The following is a 21,505-nucleotide window of genomic DNA, read 5'->3' on the forward strand; positions in this document are numbered from 1 at the left end:
CTGGTCTCGTGGCAGTAGCCATATGGATTTTTGCCAAGTGATATGAAAATACTGCAATGGATGCTTTGTGTATAGTGGTCTCAACAATGGGCCTTTTCAAATTATGCAGAGTGCAGGGTGGCTGAACCTTACCATGAAACATCCTCATTGGGTGGTTCAATACTGTGTGTTTGCATGTGTGTGTCTTTAGTTAATGTGTAGAGTTGCGGGTGGAGACAGAGGCTGGGTTAGGGTGACCACACATGAGTAGTGTGGTCAGGTGGCCCACCTTGCCTAACTCTTCCTTTAACTATGACCTTCCACATTAGGTCCACAAGCACCCTTTCCCTAACAGGACTAGTCTACAGTGTGTCTGCAGGTTAGTGGTCTGCTGGTGCTGTTTTTTGTTATTGATAACAAAATTATGGTGTTGTGTTTTTGTTTTTTTTTTTTTTGTTTTTTTTTTTCATTTTGAGACTGGTATATTGTTGGGGATTGTGAGTGAGTAGCCAATAGACTTGCAGTGATAAGTTGTGGCTCCCTGCAAATCCGTACAACTTTTCATTAATATGTGTAGTTCTAGATCTATGTATTAAGTATGTCAACAGAGGTCCTGTTTCGTATAATTACTGTTGACTTTAAATTTGTTAAACCGTATACAGCACTGGTTCCAGTGGACCAGCTTCAGTCACAGCCCAGAGGTACAGAGGAACAACATAGAGCAAAATATGACGAAAAAAAACAGATGAAAGTTAAACTATGTACAGTGTTTACATATACATGCATGATATCCACCAATTTCAAATAAGTGGACTTTGTATCACATTCTCAAAAGCACTTCTTGGTCATTCTGAAAACAAGAGGGAGGAATACTCTTGCACATGTCAGACTAACCTACAGAATTGCATACTACTCAATCTCAACTGTCCAGATTTTCGAAGAATGTCCAGATTTTTGCCTCAAATTTGTCTGTTCCTCATAACATTTGTGGCTTTCTGGCAAATCACTGAGGATTGAAGTCACTAAATGATGACATTTCAAACTGTGTACTCTTCATAAAATGCAGGATAAGACAAGTCCTGTTTACTCTAGCAACTTTCTAAGTTTCTAAGAGTAATATTTAGAATCTGTCCATGTTTTGCCCCCCCCCCCCCCCCCCCCCATTATTTAGGCTTTGCCCAGATTTCTTGCTCTAAGAGGTTGAGAGGTATTTCCCGAGGAGGAGAATTAGCATGTGGTCACTCTTTTTTGATCTGACATTACAGCTCAAAACATTTATTTTGAAAGCTGAATCGCTTATTCTGAGGACAGATTCCTAGACTTTGTGCTGAGAGTCCTTCATGTCAGCAAAATTATTTTGTGTTTAGTAGTGAATGGTTAATTATCTTTGTTTCTCTGATATAATGCTTGGGAGATGGTGGCTGTAAAATGCATTAATATTTGTGTTTTGAAAGTAGAATGCTATTTAAGAAACTTGGATAATTTGACTTGGCACGTTTTAACTTTGGGAAACAACAGGGTAGACATGTATACTGCAATACTAAAGAACATTTTTTCATAGGCTCATAGGTGGCTTTTTATGTAGTCTGAGGCTAGGGAATCAAACCCTGGATTACAGAAAATAGCTCATTAACAGTTCATTGCTTTAACTTAATTGTTTACACCAACTGCCAGACTTTATCTTAAAACAGTGAAAAATGTACCAATAATTTAGTAGCTGTGCATTCTGAATGCTTGTGTTTGCTTTACTTGGCCAGTATTTGTTGGCAGTATCTTTGAGAGAAATTTGCTACATTCCATAGCTGAGAACTGTCTCACTGTTGTAAGACTGAGTACATTCTGTCAGTTCTGGTTACAACTATCTGACCTTCAGCATAGTTTTTTTTTACTTCCTGTTTTGCAATTTTTTTCTGTCTCATTACACCACTGTATGATTTGTAGCTTTGCATATTTGTAGTTAAGAGAATCTGCTGATTTCTGTTGCTGCTCATAAAATTTAAAAAGTATAATTTTCTGTTGACATGGCCCCTAATCTTGCCTTTTGGTGATGTTAGTGTTTTCCCAAATGGCTGTTTTGTGCTTTAGGTGCATGTGTGTACACCATGAGAAAATGACTTCTGTGAAAGCTTTGTAGGTGATAGAGGGAAGCTGAGTTGCTCAGTAGCTGCATAAATGTAAAGGTCTGTGGGAAACTGAGAAAGCCAGATCTTCCCAGCTTAAAACGTTGACTGACTTTGGAATGCACCAGATGCCCACCCTAAAACATTGACTTTGGGACACACCAGATAGTTTGCTGCATGTGTCAAATGAAGAATATCATGATTTTTCATCATGCTAAGGTTTATGTCATGGTAGAAGGCGTGTTTCTCCTTAGCTGAGGTGGCAATTTTCATATGATACTTGCTTTTATAAACATATGTATAAAATTACATTCAAACTGATATGCCACTGCAAAGTCATAAAGTTGAGTTGTAAATAAACACACTGTAGACATGCATACAACATAAATGCATATAACTTGAATATGTAAAGGCAAAGTGCCCGCTGCATATGCACAGCCTTTCACGCAAATAAAATGCACAAAAGGGTGGATAGAACTAATTATGCAGAGGTATGTGCGCATACATTATAATATGCACAGCACTAAGTGTATAGACATCATGTGTTTCATTTGTTGTGTTTACTGGCCCCTAAGTGTAAAGTACTATAAACAGGACAGATAGACTGATGTATATTCCTGCACAGACATAACCTTCAGTAACTAAAATGCAGAAAAATGCAGTAGTGCAGCAGTTGGACTTGCATTATTCACCTCCTTTATTTTGGAGCTATTGCTGCAATCGCTATAGTTACTCAAGTCCGTTTCCTGTAACCATCTGCCAAGTGTTATCTTTTTTACCATCTTTGCCACATCACTAGTGAACTAGACTATTTCTGTCTCAACGATGAGAAATGAGATTATTGCCCTCATAATTATTTCTGAAAAAGTCTAAGGAATAAAATCCTTCATTTCTATAACACAAAAAAATATTAGGCCATCTGAAGTATGGTACATGTATCAAGTCTCTGGCTTAGACTACCATGGGGGGACAGATTACCATTTTTAAATCACTGTGTTCCTGTCTTTCTCTGAACCCCCCCCCCCCAACCTTCAGCATTTTATGTCACCCACATTTTTATGCTTTTTGGGTAGTGTCTTGGTGTATTTTCAAATTTGAGAAGAATGGTATAAAGAGGCACCACACAGGATATTTGGTGGGTCCTTATTGATGTCTAGCATACAAGTGGAGTTTCAACTAACATTATTATTAGTGAACTTGCCAGGTCTAAGTCTCCTAGCCTGCATCTCTGTCTCTCTCTTCGCAGGCCCTGACTGCTCTGTCCCATTCTAGTCTTTGATTTCTTTGGAACACTTGACGCTTAACAGAGGCACACCCTGAGATGCACCTATGAGGTACCTTCCCCAGCCTGATCTGCTTGAGCTTCAGGCAATCCACCCTCCACCTTCATGGGAAGTGGCCCCTTGAGTCATCCAGATGTGGCTTGGAAGAGCTGAAGGATGAAATTCTGTTTCTTAGTTTTCCCTCTTAGTCCATTTGGACTGGCAGCTAAGCTAGAGTGAGAGTTTAGATGTCTATACCCGGGTGTTTGACTCAGGGACTCTGTTGAACCTGAGTGTGGCCTAGCAGAGGCTTTCTTTCTTCTTTGCTGGCAAGCTCAGCTTGGCCCAGCTCCTTATACACACTTGAATTCATACAAGCTGTACTTTAGATGCCATTGTCATATTTAGTGGGCTCAGGGTCTTCCTTTCTGGTTGCTCCCTAAAGGGGGGACAGATGAGGAGGCTGTTGGAACTTAAGAACCAGAGATCTATCAGCTCTTGGAGCAATATCTTTTAAAAGTTATGTTGCTTAAGGTTTCATTTGTACCTGTACAAGCACTGTAAATATATAAATAAGTAGTGCTAGTATCTTTGTGTATAATGCAGTGACTTGTAAATAACCTTCACGTAAAGGCACAACTGTAATAGTTTTTGCCAACTGTGTGGGCAGTATCGAGGTATCATACTCTTACTCTGCATGAATGTTCTGGAGAGGGAGACTGATAAATGGAAATGCTGAGTAGTTTAAAGTAAGCTGGGAAATGAGCAGTTTGGATTCAGATCAGGAAACAGCACAACCGAATCAATGTTTGCAGCGAGACAGATAGTCAAGGTGCTAGAGATGAGGAAAGACTCCAACTAGGCATTCCTAGACTTGTTAAATGCATCTGACAAGGTGCCAGGAAAGCTAATTTGGCACTACTGTCTTGGTTCAAAGTCTCAAACACTGGTAGAATTAGTCAAGACTATGTACAAGGACCCAGTAATGCAAGCAGAAAGGGTGTTCGGACTCCTAGATGGGCTCCCAGTGGGAGAGGGTGTGCATCCGGGTTCATCTCTGAGCCCAGTACTGCTCATAATGGTGATAGATTGCATTAGCAAGCAAGTCTGAAGGGACAGATCAACAAAGCTGCAGTATGCAAACAGTGTAGCATTACAGGCAGACAGAACAAGAGCATCAGCATCTTACAGGGGAATGGAATGCAAAACTGAAGGCATGTGGGATGAAACTGAATTCAGATAGGACTGTTGTAATGGGAGGAATCTGGGGAAAATAGAAACTGAAGATTAAGATATAAGGGAAAATTAGTGGAATAGGTTAATAGCTTCAGGTATCTGGGTGGGTTGGTGAAGGAGAAGGGAAGCCTAAATGAAGGGGTACAGTGAACTGGTACAGAGTGTTTCAGATAGTGTGATCGAAGAGTGTCAAGCTAAAATGTGAAGTGTATGAAACAGTGGTGACTAGTACTACTGAATGGCACAGAAACCTGGGCAGTGCAGGCAGAGCAGTTAAGGAAGCTAGAGGTGATGGAGATGAAGTGCCTGAGATGGGTGGTAGGATGCACACTGTAAAACAGATGAAGTGACATCAGAGAAGAAGTTCAAGTAGCTCCAGGAAAGTAGAAGATTTGGGACAGGCAGGAAGAAGAAAAGAGGAAACCAGGATACCCAGCAAAGAGAAAGCTGGGTTGTGTGAGAGAAGACCTGTGACAATCATCCACGATTGTCAAAGAAGGTAGAAGAGTGGTATTGATTCGTTGACATGACACCCTGACCCCATGTAGAAAATGGGGGGGGGGGTTGTTGATGACACATCTGTTGTAATGTAACGTGAATGTAAATGCTTGAAATGCAACTTGGACAGTAGTCTGTTTTATAAATGTTTTGAAAAATTTACTGCTTCTTGGCCGGGACATAACACAAAATGGACTTTGAACCAGCTCACTTACCTAGTTAACAAATTTAAATAGAATAAAATGCCTAAACCTTGCCAGGCTTGGAGTTTGTCAGCACTTGGCATCCTCTGAAGTGCATGCATGCTTTCATGTGTGTTGTGATGGCTCTTGTGTTAACATAGCTTGGCACAGCCAAGTGTGCATTCATAGCTCATAGGCTACATGCTGTACAGCTGGCTTTCAGCAGGTGTCAGCATTGGGATAGACATGATTACTTCCCTCTCCTTGGGACAGGACGGGTGAGATGGTATTGGCCACTCACACCGAGCCTCCCCTGCTGACTCTTCCAATGCTTGAGTCAATGTTTTGATCCTGCTAGTGTGAGTCTCTGTCAGGACTGTATCCCTTTCCGCCACTGAGCTGACTTCTCTCTTGGTGTATTTTTAGTAGTACAACTTGTACTTGTTGCTCTTATCACTTCAACAGCTTAAGGAATATGGGAACTGTTTTCCCTGGCTGGGAAAGTAAATGTGGATCCTAGCAGTGATTTTTCTTGGTTACTCAACATAGATTCCATGACTTATTAATTTTGTATTAAAAAAAAAATAAAAACAAAAAAAACAAATGGCAAACTCTTTACAGTTGTACTGTCACTTTCTGTGAGAGTGCCTGTAAGCCACTGGATCTGGCTTTAAATAAGAAAATGGGGTTTCACAATGCTCTAGATTTTCTTTTATGTTATCTTTCATGCGACTAGGAAAATTGTTTTCTTTGGTTTTCTGATTCAGTTGTCAAATGCAACACATCTGTCAGGTTTAAGTTCTTATAGCCTGAGAGTGTATAGCCTGATCATATGACATTTTCTTTTCTTTTTTTTTTGGGGGGGGGGGCATTTTTTTTAAATTTTTAATTACTTTAACATTAATCTCTGATGCAGAGTTTTAAGAATTCTGTCAAGCGAGCCAAGAATATTAATGCACTGGACAAGACTATGCGTTGACAGAGAGATGTCAGTTGTCTGGAATGAAGTATTGAGGTGTAACACCAGATCAAGTTAGAATGCAGGAAGCCATGTTTAAAGAAATTCTAGTGAAATAATCCATTAGGAATTCAGTGCTTGGAGTCTGCAGATGTTCTACCCCATGTACTGATTTGGTGAGATGAGTGTAAGGCAAAGTACATGTCAAAAAGCAATGTCTGCTCTTATCTGAGAAAATTGATTGAATCCTAAAATCTATAATATTCCTTCTACCTTCAAGTAAAATGTCTATGAAGGGGAATTGTATGGCATATGTATGTGTTCCTAGACAATTTGTGATCAAGTGTGGCTTGTTCAAACCTACTCAGTGTAGCCTCTGGGATGTCTACGTGAATACACTTTGGTAACTTTATAAAATTAAAAACATGACTAAAGGGTTATCTGGAACTGTCTATACAATTGATGTGTCTGTCTTTCTCTGTGTCTGTGTTTTGTCTTGGGGCACGGATGATCCCCATCATAAAGTGACCATCTCCAAGGGAGATTGTATAACTTTATAAAGAAAACTGTCTGGGTCCCATATTTGCTCTCTGGTTACACTAAAATTTGACAGCCTGACAAAAGGAAGCTTGACTACGTCTAATCTCAAACTGAGAGGCCTAATGAAAAACCTACAGCACAGTGTTCAGTAGATGGAACACCCACATAAAATAAAGGTTTATGGCACAGAAAGATGCCAGTGACCACTTCGGATACATTTCAGTGACGGTGGTTGCATCTTTCAAAGAACATTTGAAAATGCCTATTAGGTATTGTAGAGCTTGATGTATGGGATGTACTGAAAAATGCAAGTCATTATTTAAATGTAGAAAAATGTGTTGATTCATGTCTATTTTGAAATAGGAGGCTATCCCAAGTAGAAATGACATCTTAAGTCCCTGAGAAGAGAATGCAAAAGTCTTTTGTTTTTCAGTGAAAATATGGAAGCTGATATTTTGTTTCTGGGATGGCAAACATGTCACAAAATATGGCTTTTTAAACAGAAATCGTGAGTTTGTACCTTTTTTGTGGCAAATCATATTTTTACACCATTGCTTTAAAATAGAGCCTGATGTCAGACTTGTATCATGAGATGGATTATGACTGACAAATACAGTTCATTTTATCATTTTTTGTTACTTCCCTATACTAGGATGTTTTTCAATGGTTAGCAGCTGTTTTTATTAAAGCTGTTGGAGCTATTGTACCCCGGAACACAAATATATTATACACGACACTGGTTCATAGAAGGTTACTAGGCCAGCAGCCATAGCACTCTTACAAGCCTAGCCATGTTAATAATCCTGAGTTGCGTCAGTTATCTTTGGTTAAATGGATGTAATTCACAGAGTGCATCTATGATAAACACAGACTACCCCTGTCCATGAGGGACATGGGTGCCACCCCCGGGGTGAATTTGCAGTCTCTCATCCATTTGTCCAGGTTGTACTTAAATAGGGTCAGTTAGGAGCCTTGATTCACTTGAATTGGAAGTTTATTCCAGAGTAGTAGCAATCTCTGGAGATGCATCTCTCTCCACCATGTTCTGTTAATGTTGCAGGCTAGGTTAGGATCCCTAGAGCAAATGACTCTTGTAACATTTGATTTTCAGATGTGCCTGGCCTACAGGGCAGTCTCTGACCCAGCCCTGATGGATAAAGTCCTCTCAGCAGCCTATATGATAACTGAGTACAGTGACAGTGCTTTGTCTGTCCAAGCAAGTCCTGGTTTGGAGGCACCTGTATTTTCTTGGTGAGAAACCTCTGTGGTCTCTCCAGCCGCTGCAGGTATCTGGTGAGGTACATGCAGAAGGGAGCATTGTACTCTGTTAATGGTTTGATGAGGGTCAAGCACAGTGGGTGTTAAAAGATCATTAGCCCTGAATGTGATGGCCTTACTTATGAGATCCGCAACTTGTAAGGCTTTCCTTACCACTGTGGAAACCTGGTGGTCAAAGTTCAGATTGCCATATACCTGTATTCCCAGATCTCTTATCCTCTCATCACTGGATTTGAACTTGGGGAGTTGGGGGATGCTGTCAATATTGTATTTAGCAGGGAATTCCACTTTGTCAAATGGGATAATAATGCATTTTTTTGCATTTAGTTGTAGACCTTGGGTTTGGCACCAGTCATTTGGCCCCTCCTGTAATATGGTAACAATCATCATCGGTGAATGTGGTAAGCCAAAGGACATCTACTTTAGCCTGGACTTCCAAGAAATAGATTCCAAATAGTAAAGGACCCAGCACAGATCCTTGTATTACTCCACTGGTGACGAGTCTACTGGTAGAGGTGGAGTCACTGACTTTGACAGTATGTGTTCTGTTGGTGAGCCAGTTGGTTACCCATCTAGTGCTGTAAAGGTTACTCCCTAGCTGGGAGAGTTTCTTAATGATACTCGAGTTGAGGTTTGTGTCAGAAGGTTTGCCCAAGTCGAGATAGGCAGTATGCACTGTCTTACCTTCATCCAAGGCTTTAGTGATTTTCTCGAAGAAGTCATCTAGGTTTAATAAGCATGATCTACCCTTAATGAAACCACACTAGGTTGGGGTCTAGAGTCTGAAGGTCACCTATGTCCTTGTTGAGAAGGACCATGATGATTCTTTCTATGGCCTTGCAGATGAGGCTGGTTACACTTTTTTTGGTCTGTAGTTTCTGGGGTCAGTTTTTGGCCACCCTTTGTGCAAGGGGATTTCCATTGCTGTTCTCCAGTGTGTTGGAACAAAGCCGGTTAGGCTATGGTTAAAGACAATGCCAAGTGGGTCTGCTTGGTCCTGTTTTAGATGATGTTGTCTGGTCCCATTGAGGCCATGTTTTTGGCCTTGGAGAGCACAAATATGACCTAATCTCTAGAGATACTAGGCAGAGGACTGGTGTTGGTTATGCATTTGCGTATGGCTGGTGGGGACAGGGGGGTGAAGTTTGCGCCCAATCTTTCAGCTAGCAGGTTGGCAATTTCCTCCAGTGTAGTATGAATGCTACCATCTACTACCAACTTGCCACATAGCTGGACATTCCCTTTTAGATTTCGAACATAGCTAAAGATAATCATAAGGCAGTCTTCAACTAGGGATGCTATTTTGCCTTTCTAATTAGCTTTAGAGGACTTAAGATTTCTGATTTGCTTGTTCAAACTGTGGAGGAAATTCTTCCTCTGCGGAGTCAGTTCCCTCTTGTTCTTGGACATCAGTTTCTCCTTTTGATCATCGTGTTTCACTGTTGCAGTCATTACAACCTACTTCAGCTACAAAGACAAAGACTAAAGCATCTCTAAAGACAAAGAAACAAGTACAGCATTCACCTGGACAGGCCTCCATGCCTAAAAAGCAGATGTTTAAAATGGCCGAAGACCTTATTACTTTGATCAGGGGTTCCCATCCCACTCCTGAAAAGAGGCCTAGGCAAGTACTTGTTTCTTTGTCTTTAGAGCTGCTATAGTCTTTGTCTTTGTAGCTGAAGTAGGTTGTAATGACTGCACCAGTGAATACATTCGAACATCTACATTTATGGTAGGTACACAACTGTACTTTATGTAGTCTGTATATCCAAGCGGTCCACCAGGGTGGCTTTTTTTTGGGAAGACCTAGCTTTAGTCTGGTCAGGCACAGCTGAGTCTGTAATGTTGTTTAAGTGTTTTATACAGGGCATTTGTGTACACCTCTGCATAGGCCTCCTATGTCCTTATTGTCTGTGATTGCGGGGGATATAAAACTTTTTATACCATCACTTAGTAGGTTGTAATTTGCTTTGGAAATTAGTTTTTTTTCCTTTTTGCTTCTGTGGTGATGATAGGTTTGATAGTTACTTCGAACGAGACTGATTTATGGTCCAACCTGATCAGGGAGAGCATCACACAGGGGGGAGTGTAATGACTCCCCCATATTGGTGAGTGCTATGTCTAGGACATTTGAGCCTCTTGTAGGGGTGCAGATTATCAGTTCCAGAGCATTTGTATTGACAAAGTCCAGGAATCTCTGGGTGAGCATGTATGTGTTCATGCATGTCACCTAGCTGGTGGAAGGATAGTTGAAGTCTCCCATAATTAAGGTGTTGGGCTGTATGAGAAGTGACTCCAGTAAGTCCAGGTGGGTGGTGTGCTTTTCTTAGTTCATAGTGGGGGACCTATAGCTAGCAATGATGTGGTAGGACATTTTGCTTGTAGTTAATTGGACATGGAGTAGATTGAGAAAGTCGTACTGTTTGACCAGTCTCTAGGTGTACTTGGCTTTAATTAAGATGGAGACACCTCCATCTTTTTCTTTCATACTCATTTTGAGATCTGAATGTATGAAAAGCAGTGTAGCCCTGCACAGTTAGGGTGTTCTCTGTTTTGAACCGTGTCTCAGTGACTGCACATACATCAGTATCTTCCAAGGTGAGGAGTGCTTCTAGGAAGTGTAGTTTCATGTTTAGATTCTCCTAGCGTTAAGCAACAGAATATGCATTTGTCTCTAGTGGATTTTGTTAAGTTGGAAATTTTATTTGTTAACAAAGGCATTATGGGGGGAGGCAAGCAGTTTTTGCCAGTATCCGAAAGCCTAGAGGAGATGGGTGCAGACCATTTCTGGCAAAGCAGAGTGGCCTATCGACCATCTTCCCAGGCTGACAGATACTGGCTCATCCTGGACTGATACCACAAGTTAAGCCAGTTGCTGAAGTCAATTATTTTTTGTTTATATTGTGACATCATCCTGGGTGAAGGTAGAATGCTGCTTAGGGCTAGAGTCGCACCTGCCTGGGGCACATAATCTGAGCAGTCATGTCTCTTTTTTTATGTAGTCCAGAGAGGTTTGTCTCATGTCATTCACCCCAACATGGACTATGAGAGAGTCATAACCATAATTGAGGAGTGACTTGAGTGCATGTGTGATTTGACCGAAACTGGCACCTGACAGGGCAGCTGACTGTGACCTTCTCTTTGTCTAGCCTGGAGAGGGGGACAGCTGTGTGTCTCACTATATAGAATCGCCTGTCACCAAGACATTAGGTTTTGAAGTGTTTTGCTTTAGGGGCTTATTTGCTGAGACACTGGTGTATGTGTTTAGTGGTTTCTTTTTGCATAGCAGTATGTGCAAGTGGTTTACTTTTGCGAGGTCTTTGATCTTTTGGTAGGCTTCCACATATGTGGCTTTGTGTCATGGCCTCATTTTGTGTGAGAGGTGAAGTGTGTATGCTGACAACTTGTTTGTCTGGTTTGTTGTTTTGTGAGAGAACTGATTCCAGTTTCATAGTGTAATTGCATCTCTCACATAGGGTATTTGTTTGTTTTAGGAGTAAGTTGTTTTCAGTATACATGAGGCAATTACTACATGTATACGTGTCAGTCAGGCTGCCTGATGAAATGATGAGAACCTGCCTATCCATTATAGCAGACCTTTACCGTATGTGCTATTAGGGAAGGGATTAGGCTAAAGGAGTAACTAACTTAAATACAGGTGAAATTAAGACCCTTTAAGCTAATCTAGTAATAGGAAGATGCAATCAACCTTCCTCCAGCAATCCCCTGCTCAGACAAGGCTGGATCCACACTCTTCTGCCACAAGGGTGCAGGACAGCCCTTCTTAATGTAAGATGGCTGGTTCAGTGCTCAAGTGTATCAATACCAGGCTAGATTCAACAGGACTGGATCTAGTCTATGCTGTTTAGGTATCAGAACAATGCAAATCGAGTGCAGAGAAGTGCAAAATAACACTTTAGAGCCCTTTTGTGTTTCCCAACTCAGAAAAAAAGAAACGGGTAAACAATACCGCTGCCAGATAAACAATCCCAGTCCTCCCAAAGCAAAGCCCAGTAAAGGAGTGTCCAGAGTGAAGTCCTACCACAAACAAACTTAAAGATAGAGATAGCAGTGTACTTTAAACAGTTTATACAAGTGTGGTTATTCAATGAAAGTACTTCACTTTGAGTAAATGAGGCAAGAACCACTCAATTGTACATAATTTATTGAGGCACTGAAAAACAAGATAAGCTCTCCAACCAATAAAATGACATTCAGAAATCACAAGTGTTTCCTCAACTTCAAATCCACTGACCCCTTTTGCATAAGAAAAATTATTTGTTAGAGTGTAAAAATACACTACATTATCCAACAGCTAGATCAAGTAGAACAGACAGTGGATGGCAAAATGCACTTTTTTCAGTATAACCATAAGAAGGACAAATAAATAATTCAGGATATCAGTAGCAGTGTAGAAATGGAGGAGCCTATTGAGCTCAATTTACAGTAGGGGTGGGGAGCTTGGTCACCAGGTTTAAAAAGCAAATCAATAAATGAGAGAGTGAGTGGGAAACGCAACAGGGAATTTGCCAGCAGTGCTTTAGTTTATAAAGGCTTCAAATCTTTTCAGACCAAGTCAGAGGCCTAGAATTTCACTGAGTTTTTAAGTATCACTCGAGACAATTTAACCTATGAAAAACATGTGAAATGAGCAGCCTAGATAATTTGTGTCCACCTCTCTCACATAGAGCAAAAACACCAGGCCAAGCAGATTTCTTAAAACAGAAAAAATCAGAAAGCAGGTCACAGACAATTTTCTCACCCAGCAGGGAATCACCAACAGAGCAGAGTTTTAGTTTATGCAGGCTTCAAATCTTTTCAGACAAAGACTGCCTAGGTCATTACAAGAAGGTAACAGAAGTAATAATTTCTGTCAGCTGATCTACTCATCCTTGTTCCATATTTTAAATGTATAGCTAGAGTGAATACATGTTTAGTGGGAAGGTGGACACGAGGCATTCAGCCTTCACACAGAGTTGGGCTGTAGGAATGCCTGCAAAAAAAACACGCTCCATTCTCCTGCAGCTTATTTTATTTCTGCTGTTGTATCCTTTAACACTTACTTTTCTCATTCAGCCCCCCTTCCTGACTTTATTACCACTTCAGTGAGTCTACTTTTTACATGGGGTAGTACCTTTTGGTAAACTCACTATATACCCAGGCATTGGGGTAAGACTCTGGCACAGGTAGGCCTTTATCTACCTCTGGTTCAGATTTTTCAGTTATGTATTTAAATCCCCCCTTTTGCCACCAGGTACCTGCAATATCTGATCCCCATATGGGTGCATGCTTCTGCACACCCACTATGCTCAGCTTGAGTGTGATGCATACCTTCGTTAGGCTCATACCCAGAGTCCTGTCTTTTCCCAAGAATTTGTCTAAGGGACACCCTCCCCACCCCCTGCATGGTGTTATTGCAATGAGCCCTATACCTGCTATTTCTGGAGTGGGCATGCTGATGTCCACTACTCACATTGCTATCATTTACTAGCCAGTTCCTACTGTGTCTAGAATGTTAATGAAACATTTGTTGTCTGTGTCCAGTGGCCTAGTTTTCCCATTCCCAAATGTGTGGATGTTTTTAAGGAGATGTTACTTTTACACAACAACTAAGAATCCAGAGTAAATCCAGTTACATGGATAAATGCTAGCCAAACAAAAAAGTATATGAAGAAACAACAGAATGGCTATCAACCAATGGCTTAAAAATCTCTCTAAATCAAAACTGGAAACTAGAGAGATTTAAGTACTTTAGGTAGCCCACAGAGAATAGGTGTGACAATGCTCCGCATAAAAATAGTCAAACATATTATTACTAATAAGAGCTCTGATATGCAAATCATATAAATGTGTTTTAACCTTAACATTATATTTCTCATAAATGGCCCTAATTGAGTCTAAAGCATTGAGTAAACGTAATAATAATGAAATTGAGATTAGACCAGCTGATAAAGAAGGATCTGTAGTAGTTATGGATAGGAGTTTTTATTTGAGCAGATGAATACTGCGTTGAGTGACAAAAATACTCAAGTCATTTATGTCATACCTATTCTCTATGGGCTACTTAAGGTGCATAAAACTCTGGATGTCCTCCAATGCAGCCAATAGTATCAAGAAAAAGGTTGGGTTACTGAACCTATATCAGTGTGTGTGTGTATGTATGTATGTATGTATGTATGTATGTATGTATGTATGTGTGTGTGTGTATATGTGTATATATATATATATATATATATATATATATATATATATATATATATATATATATATATATATAAAATAATTTATGCATTTTGTTGGATCAAATTCCTTTGACTAAAAAGATACAAAACATTATTTCTAGTTTATACACATGGTATAGGAAGTGGGAAATTTGTCATTGTGGACATGAATTATTTACTCTGTCAATCCCAGTGCATATGGGGTTAAATGTCTACTGAAGTATTTGACAGCAAAGGCATCCATGCCTGATGCTAATAATATGTTTGTTCTTGGAATGTGTGCTTGAAAACAATATTTTTTTTCAGGATATTTTTTGTTTACAGCAGATAGGTATAACAGTGGGCACTGCTTGTGTCAATAGCTACACCAGTTTAGTTATGTTACAAGAGGAATCCATTTACATTTTGCAGAATGATATTTTTGGTCAATTACATGATTTCACTGAGTTTACATAGTACTACAGATTTTTTTTGTGATTCTGTGTGAAGTTTTTACAACAATAAACTTTTTTTGTTGGTTGTGTTTTGCTTTTTTTTTTTTTTTTTTTTTAAGATGTCCTAGTTTTTTAAGGATGATAATGGGACTTTTAATATCTCTTTATTGAGGAAGGATTGTGTTAAAAACTTGTATTTACATAAGTCTAGTATGCATCATAGACACACATACAAGAATGTGCTTAGAGGTAAAATGTTAAGGTCCTCTAGGTTGACTAGTAGGGATCTAGATCCATTTCTTACATTAGATAGAATATGGAAAGATTTTATAATGATTAGAGAGGTCATCCGGCTAAAGAAGTTGATTTAGCTTTTAATGCATGCATGGAACTCCCACTGTTGATCAGGAGCTGACACTGTATGATCTCTTGAGAGTGACTTTCTTACAATAATATTTGACATCACTTGTTAGATCATCATTTTGATGGTCAGTGATGACTTCAAAAAATTGGGTTTAGAAATTGTAGTTCATTCAAGAGGCAGTAATGTTATAAATACAATACTGGGATTAGAACTAAGACCATGAATGAGGTTGTAACTTTTCTTTGTTTCAGCTGTAATACATGTATGTGTATTGATACATCTGCACATTTTGTCCACCCTGACTTGGGTAGATGCTGTAAAGTGAATTTTTACTCCAACTGCAATATGACAAATCTTGCTCATTTGGCCAGTTGTATTGAATGCTTATACTTTTATGCAGACAAAACAAATAGAACAGAGAGAGAGCGTGCATCAGAACATATGGGGGATATCAGAAATGTCAGACTGATATGTTTGGCAAGAACATTAGTTAATATGGAAGGCATTTGTCGCAGATTTAAGTTTCTGGTAATGAGAGTTGCACACTCAAGTGTGAGAGGTAGTGATATAATAAATGCAACAGAAAAAGTTGAATTCAACTTAGTGCTACTTATAGCACTTAAATTAAATAATGCTGCTTCTTTAAAACTTGTACTGAAGTCATGGGTTGATTCATAATTGCATGACTTAAGTTATTTGTGTATTTAAGTGATGGAGTTAATGTTTTTAAAGGTCTGATGAAATGCCACTTTTGGAGTGAAAGTACTCACCATTTTGAAGTGAATTTTAAGATACTGGTCAGTAGTCATTTTGTGTTCATCCTGTTACATGACAAATAGGTCTAAGTTTCGGAACTTCGGTTTTAAAACTACTTGTACCTGGTTTGGGTGCTCTATTTTATTTTATTACAAATAAATCATACCACATATATAGTCAAACATTTAGTAAACATTGCATTTCTTTTTTTTCTTTCAAGAATTTTTTATTTGATTTTACATTTCAATATTATTTTTTTAATTTGATTTTACATTTCAAGAAACCATCACTATTTACAAACACAACAGAAATGAGCTATATACAAACAGTTAATACTTCTTTAAGTTATACAATTTCTGGTAAACATTACATTTCTGATCACAATAGATATTTAATGTATTGATATCTTTAACTGCAAGTATTTTAATCTCTACCTAAATTGCATAAGGATATGAATAACCAGCATGGGAGACTGATTGATTAGTCTCCGGGATTAATGTTTTTTGGAATCCCTGGGGCAAGCACTTAATAATTTATTATATCTTTATGTTTAAAAGGCTGGATTTTTTTTAATATTGGATAGATATGATTTGATTAAAAGTTAGATGGTATAAACTGGAAGATGATTTTTTTAGTTAAGTTGTAACAAAATAAATGTATGGTAGTGTACAACAACAGACAGACCTTTAAGCAAGTTTTATATATATATATATATATTTTTTTTTTTTTTTTTTTTGGGGGGGGCACTCTACAGAATGCTTTTCTTAGAGCAAACTGGAATAATTCAGTATCACATAATTATTTTACATTTACTATTTTACATTTACTCAGTAGTTCATTTTGCAAGGCCAAAGTGTATAGTAACTGGGCCAAGCTTTGTCCCAGCATATGGGAACCTGGTTATGGCTAGATCTGAAGCAAAATATATTTATCCATTTGTATTACCTGATTTTAAGTAAATAACTTCTTAACCAGCTCTTATTTATTGTAGAAGCAAAGGAAGATTTAATTTCAGAATTTATTGAAAGCATGAAGGAAAATTAGATTTGCTTTTCAATTTACTTATTTTTAGGAATTCTGTCATCTTTAATGCAGATTATAAAACGTAGATTTGTTCAAAATTTAGTAGAAAACATACTGCTTCAACATATTTCTTAAATGCAACTAGCAATCCTCCAAAGGTCTTCGCCATATAATCATATGATTTGCAGCTAAATGTCTTATGTACACATTTTATGGATTTTGAAGAAAAGTTGAAGTGCATCATAAAACATAAGTAGGGGTTATACAAAATTTCAGTTATTTTTATCTGGAATAATAAAGTAGGTGGGTTGAAGAGGAGGTATAATAAAGTAATAGTCTGTGGGGGATAATGTATCTCCTATTTGTATATTTGTGCACAGCTACCTTACGCATAAAATGGTAAATGTGGTAAGAACATTTTGGCATCTTCTTTTAGAAGATGAAGGGTTAAGGCATGTGATTTCTGAAAATCTTAGAGATGCTTTTAGGAAGGGAATATTATTTCCAATAAGCTGGTACACAACAATTCATTAAATATACATAGAATGATATTCCATAATAAAGACAACTTTAGTGCAACAATTATGAGGCTTATAAATCTATACTTGAGTCAGCAGTGTAGTATTAATGGACAGCAGTTTTATTGATCAGTGCTTGACATGTACGTCAGAAGCAGTGATCTATGTAGTATTTTGTAAGTGTCCTAAGTTATACATTGGAGAGACTAAATGGATGATCAAAAAAGAATTTTGCAGCATGTTAGTGATGTTGCGAGTGTTAGTTTTATCGATCCTATAACTTCACACATTGACAGGCAGTATAATCTTAAAAGATCTTGGAAGTTTGTATTACATCTTCATTACACAGTTAATTTGAGAAGTGAGTTGAAGTATCGGATGTTATAAGGAGACATATTTTATTTTAAAATATCAGAGTTACAGCCCATATGGGCTTAATATGGATCTAGACTGGCATGTGAGCCTTTAAAAATGTACCAACTCTTGATTGGTTGAGTGATGTATTTATGTACATGGAAATACTATTTGAATGTTTATCTTTATTTGCTGAATAACTTGATTGTTCTCCTTGGAAGGCCAGAGGGCCAAGGTACCAGTTATTTTTAAACAATTTAAAGCCAAGTTTTATTTGGCATCGTACTTAATTTTTCTACTTGTTTTATCTGTGGCTCATGTTTGAAATCCTTTGATGTAGCCTGACTGATCATCAAGGGTATATCTTTTAGATGCAAGGAAGTCCTCATCCCCCTGTACTCCTCCTTATCACACCAGTTATAAAGTATAATTCCCCCTTTGGTATGTACTTACCTAAGCACATGACATAGTTCAAGCAACCATAGTGTTTCTTTACTAAGACAGTCAAGGGCATGTCCACATTGAGCTACCCTGACCACCTTAATGTGCTCGCTCTTCCATATCCAATCAGCTTTTGAGAGGTGACATCTGCCTAGCCAACAGAGCATCAGAAGATCCAATTCTGTGAAACCTCTTAATATCCACAAAACAAGTAACACGCTAAACACCTGCTGAAGAGATCTGAACTTCCACTGTAAAGTAAATAGGATCAGTGTATTTATCACAAAGAATGCTTCTTTTATATAATGGATGTAAACCACAGTAGTTCCCTGACTCTCTGTGTCAAGGATGACTGAATGAGCAACTGTAAGTGCACCCTCCCATTTAGCCCCTCAAGCCCCTATGGAAAGGGTGCCTAACTAGATTCAAAGCAAGTCGTCCTGTTGGGGATCTGATATTACTTCTAGTCTTAGTAAATTCAGTGTAGGATTATGTTGCTAGGCTATAAATGCTCCACTGGTTCAACAACCTAGTATTAACCCATGCACCCAAGAAAAGAGATGTGTATAAGAAAAGTTAGTAATGTACAGGATTTACTAGAGGACAAAGGGGGGAGATATAGTAGTAGTGACAGAAACATGGCTGAGAGGCAGTAGGGAACCGAGACACAACTATACCTAGATGTAAGCTGCAGGTGAAAAATTGGGCGAGGGCCTGAATAGGGCAGATGAAGTAGCTGTTGTACCTGTGAAGGAAGAGACATTGCTTATGAAGAGCTTTCAGAGTAATGACAGAGAAAAGAGAAATTAAAAAAAGAGGTCTTGATGGTAGGGAACATAGTTGGCATGAAGAGTAGGCTATTGGATGGTAAACATGGTGAAGTTAAATTAAAAAAGAAAATTAGGAGCTGAGTTAGGAAGAAAGTGATTTATGGAGGTTACAAATACAGTAGGGGTAGACCAGAAAAAAAACTGGATCATTTGTTAAGAGACTCTACATTCAGTACATTAAGGCTTTACTGAATGCAGGGTTTGCAGACAAATTAAGTAATACAGCAAAGGAAAAGTGCATATTAGATGTCATCCAGAGTAAGGGAGAGGAAACAGGTGAGGATGAAGTGAAGAAGCCAGTGGTAAACAGCAATATCTGTGTATGGCTCATGTTAGTGGAAAAAATGAAATAGAAGCTGTAATGAAACTTTCTTAGAGAAGGTTCAAAGTTGGAAAGGGACTTTAGATATTGCAGGAATGTGTGAAGACATAGGGAAAATAAGATGAGAATACAGAAAAAAATTGGAAGGACTTTGAGGGTGTTGAGGCCTAAATACCAGAGCAGATACTATCTACAGTACTGAAAGAGATGTCAAAAGTACCAAGTGCTCAACTAACCAGATTCTATAACTTGTCTGAGGAAACAAGAGGAGGCCTCCTTGCATTGACGAGAGGAATACATGCTGCCTTTGTATAAAAGAGACTCCGGAAATGATCTAATAAGCTGTAGAATGAAAAATACAATTTGGATAAAACTTTTGTTGGAAAAGGATTCTCTGCTTGTGCACAAGCTTGGATTCACTGAAGGGATATTACAGTCTAGTAATAGAGTGAGGTGGAAAATGAATGAATGTAATTTTCCTAGACTTTATATCCAGGCCTTTAACATAGTTCTGCACAGAAGGTTGTTGAAAATATTGGGAGATTTGTAAAAGGCTCAAATATTTTAATAAGGGGAGTTTCAGGTAAGAAATCAAGGGTGGAAGTGAGTGGAATGTGAAGTCTAAGGAGAGATGGTTGATGAATGAGTTATCAGGGAGTGGGGACAGTTTTGGAACTGAAGCTTACATGATTATGTGAATATAACCAATGAGACTGAAAATATTATTACTTCACAAATAGGCTTGTGGTCCAGTGGACCATTGGTGAGCCTAGCCCAAATCAAGTTCTGTCTGGTTAACTGACTTGCTCGTAGTCACATAAGGAATCAAACCGTGGATCAGAGGAAACACATTGTTAACCATTCGTTGCCTTAATCCTGTGCACCAAGTACAAGAAAATGAGTGGCTTTTGTCTCTGAACTGCATGATGAAGATGACTGTCAAGATGTACTGTCCTCGTGCATTGTCAGGGAATCTAATCCAGGTCAGCAGCCTGGAAGGCAGCCATGCTCACCACTACACCATTAATGTTAAGGATGTGATACATGTGAAGGCCAAATGAGAGTTTTTTGTAAATTATTCTAGTGAAGGAAGTGAACAATGAAACGGCATTGTTACATTGCAGATAGTGTAAAGTTATGCACCTTACACTAATATTTATAAGTAGTTACTAGCATGCGGTCTGAGACATTTGAGTCTAACCTAATTTTCCCAGTTGCCCCAGAGCAATGTTTGGTTGAGTGACTTGCTCAAAGTCAGACAGCAGGCAAATGAAGGCAGAACTACAGGAAACCGCTTGCAGCTCATAGCCGTAATGCTCTCTGCTAACTGGTGGAGATTTAAACTAAGACATTCATTACCTTCATCTCTACACTGAAGTTTGAAGCCCCAACAATGATGACTTTGGTTCGTCTAGTGTCTCCAGTGCTGGAAAAGCTAAAAGGAGAGAGGGTGGATTGAAGAGGCTTTGCCTGCCTGCTTTTGTATGGGGGTGACAAAATGTGGTTTGAATTCCTGATTGAAAGTGGGAGCCATTGTAAGATGTGCATTGTCTAGGAGGATTAGCCCAAGATGACATCACTGCATATGCAAGGACCTCCCATCACAGGCCAGTGTGCACGCCTGTCATGGGTACATTCTGAGCATACAAAGGAATTGAATAGGTTAGCCAAAATCCGTCATCCGACCAGCAGTCTGATAGTTCCATCTCTTCTGTTCCCATCCCATAGTGTTGGCATTCCATACCTCTAGTAAGTTGACAAGCTTCTCTAGGGTGTACCCCTCTAGGATATTGCTGTGTAGAATGTGAGGAACCAGGGAAGTTGCATTGATAGGGGGCAACTGGTAGTCTGAATCCAGTAGTGGCTAGGTCAAAAAAAAAAAAAAAAAAAAAAAAATATATATATATATATATAGGCTCCCTATTGAAATGCTGGCACTTGAAATAAAAACACAGGGCAAGAGCAAATTTCAAATCACTCTTCTCCTTTAAAACTTTTTGTAGGGGGGAGGCAAGCCAGCCTTGTACCACACCATGTGGGGGGGCAATCCCCCACCTGAAGTGTGTGTGTGTGTGTCTTCAGCCATTCTGTTTCTGTGGTTTGGGTCTCACTCTAGTGGGTCCCAACATTTCAAATGGTCGCTATATATATGGGTCGATCTTCACATTTATCATCATATGGCTGAGACC

General features: G+C 38.9%; 1 protein-coding gene across 4 annotated transcripts in view; it reads left to right on the top strand.

Moving 5' to 3' along the window:
* The window catches only part of ZYX (zyxin), a 1,199,731-nt gene that overhangs the window by 718,443 nt on the left and 459,783 nt on the right, over positions 1–21,505 (top strand). The window lies entirely within an intron of this gene.

The sequence above is a fragment of the Protopterus annectens genome, chromosome 8.part0 (genome assembly GCF_019279795.1).
Source record: "Protopterus annectens isolate FY-2018-M chromosome 8.part0, PAN1.0, whole genome shotgun sequence".
NCBI classification, from domain to species: domain Eukaryota; kingdom Metazoa; phylum Chordata; order Ceratodontiformes; family Protopteridae; genus Protopterus; species Protopterus annectens.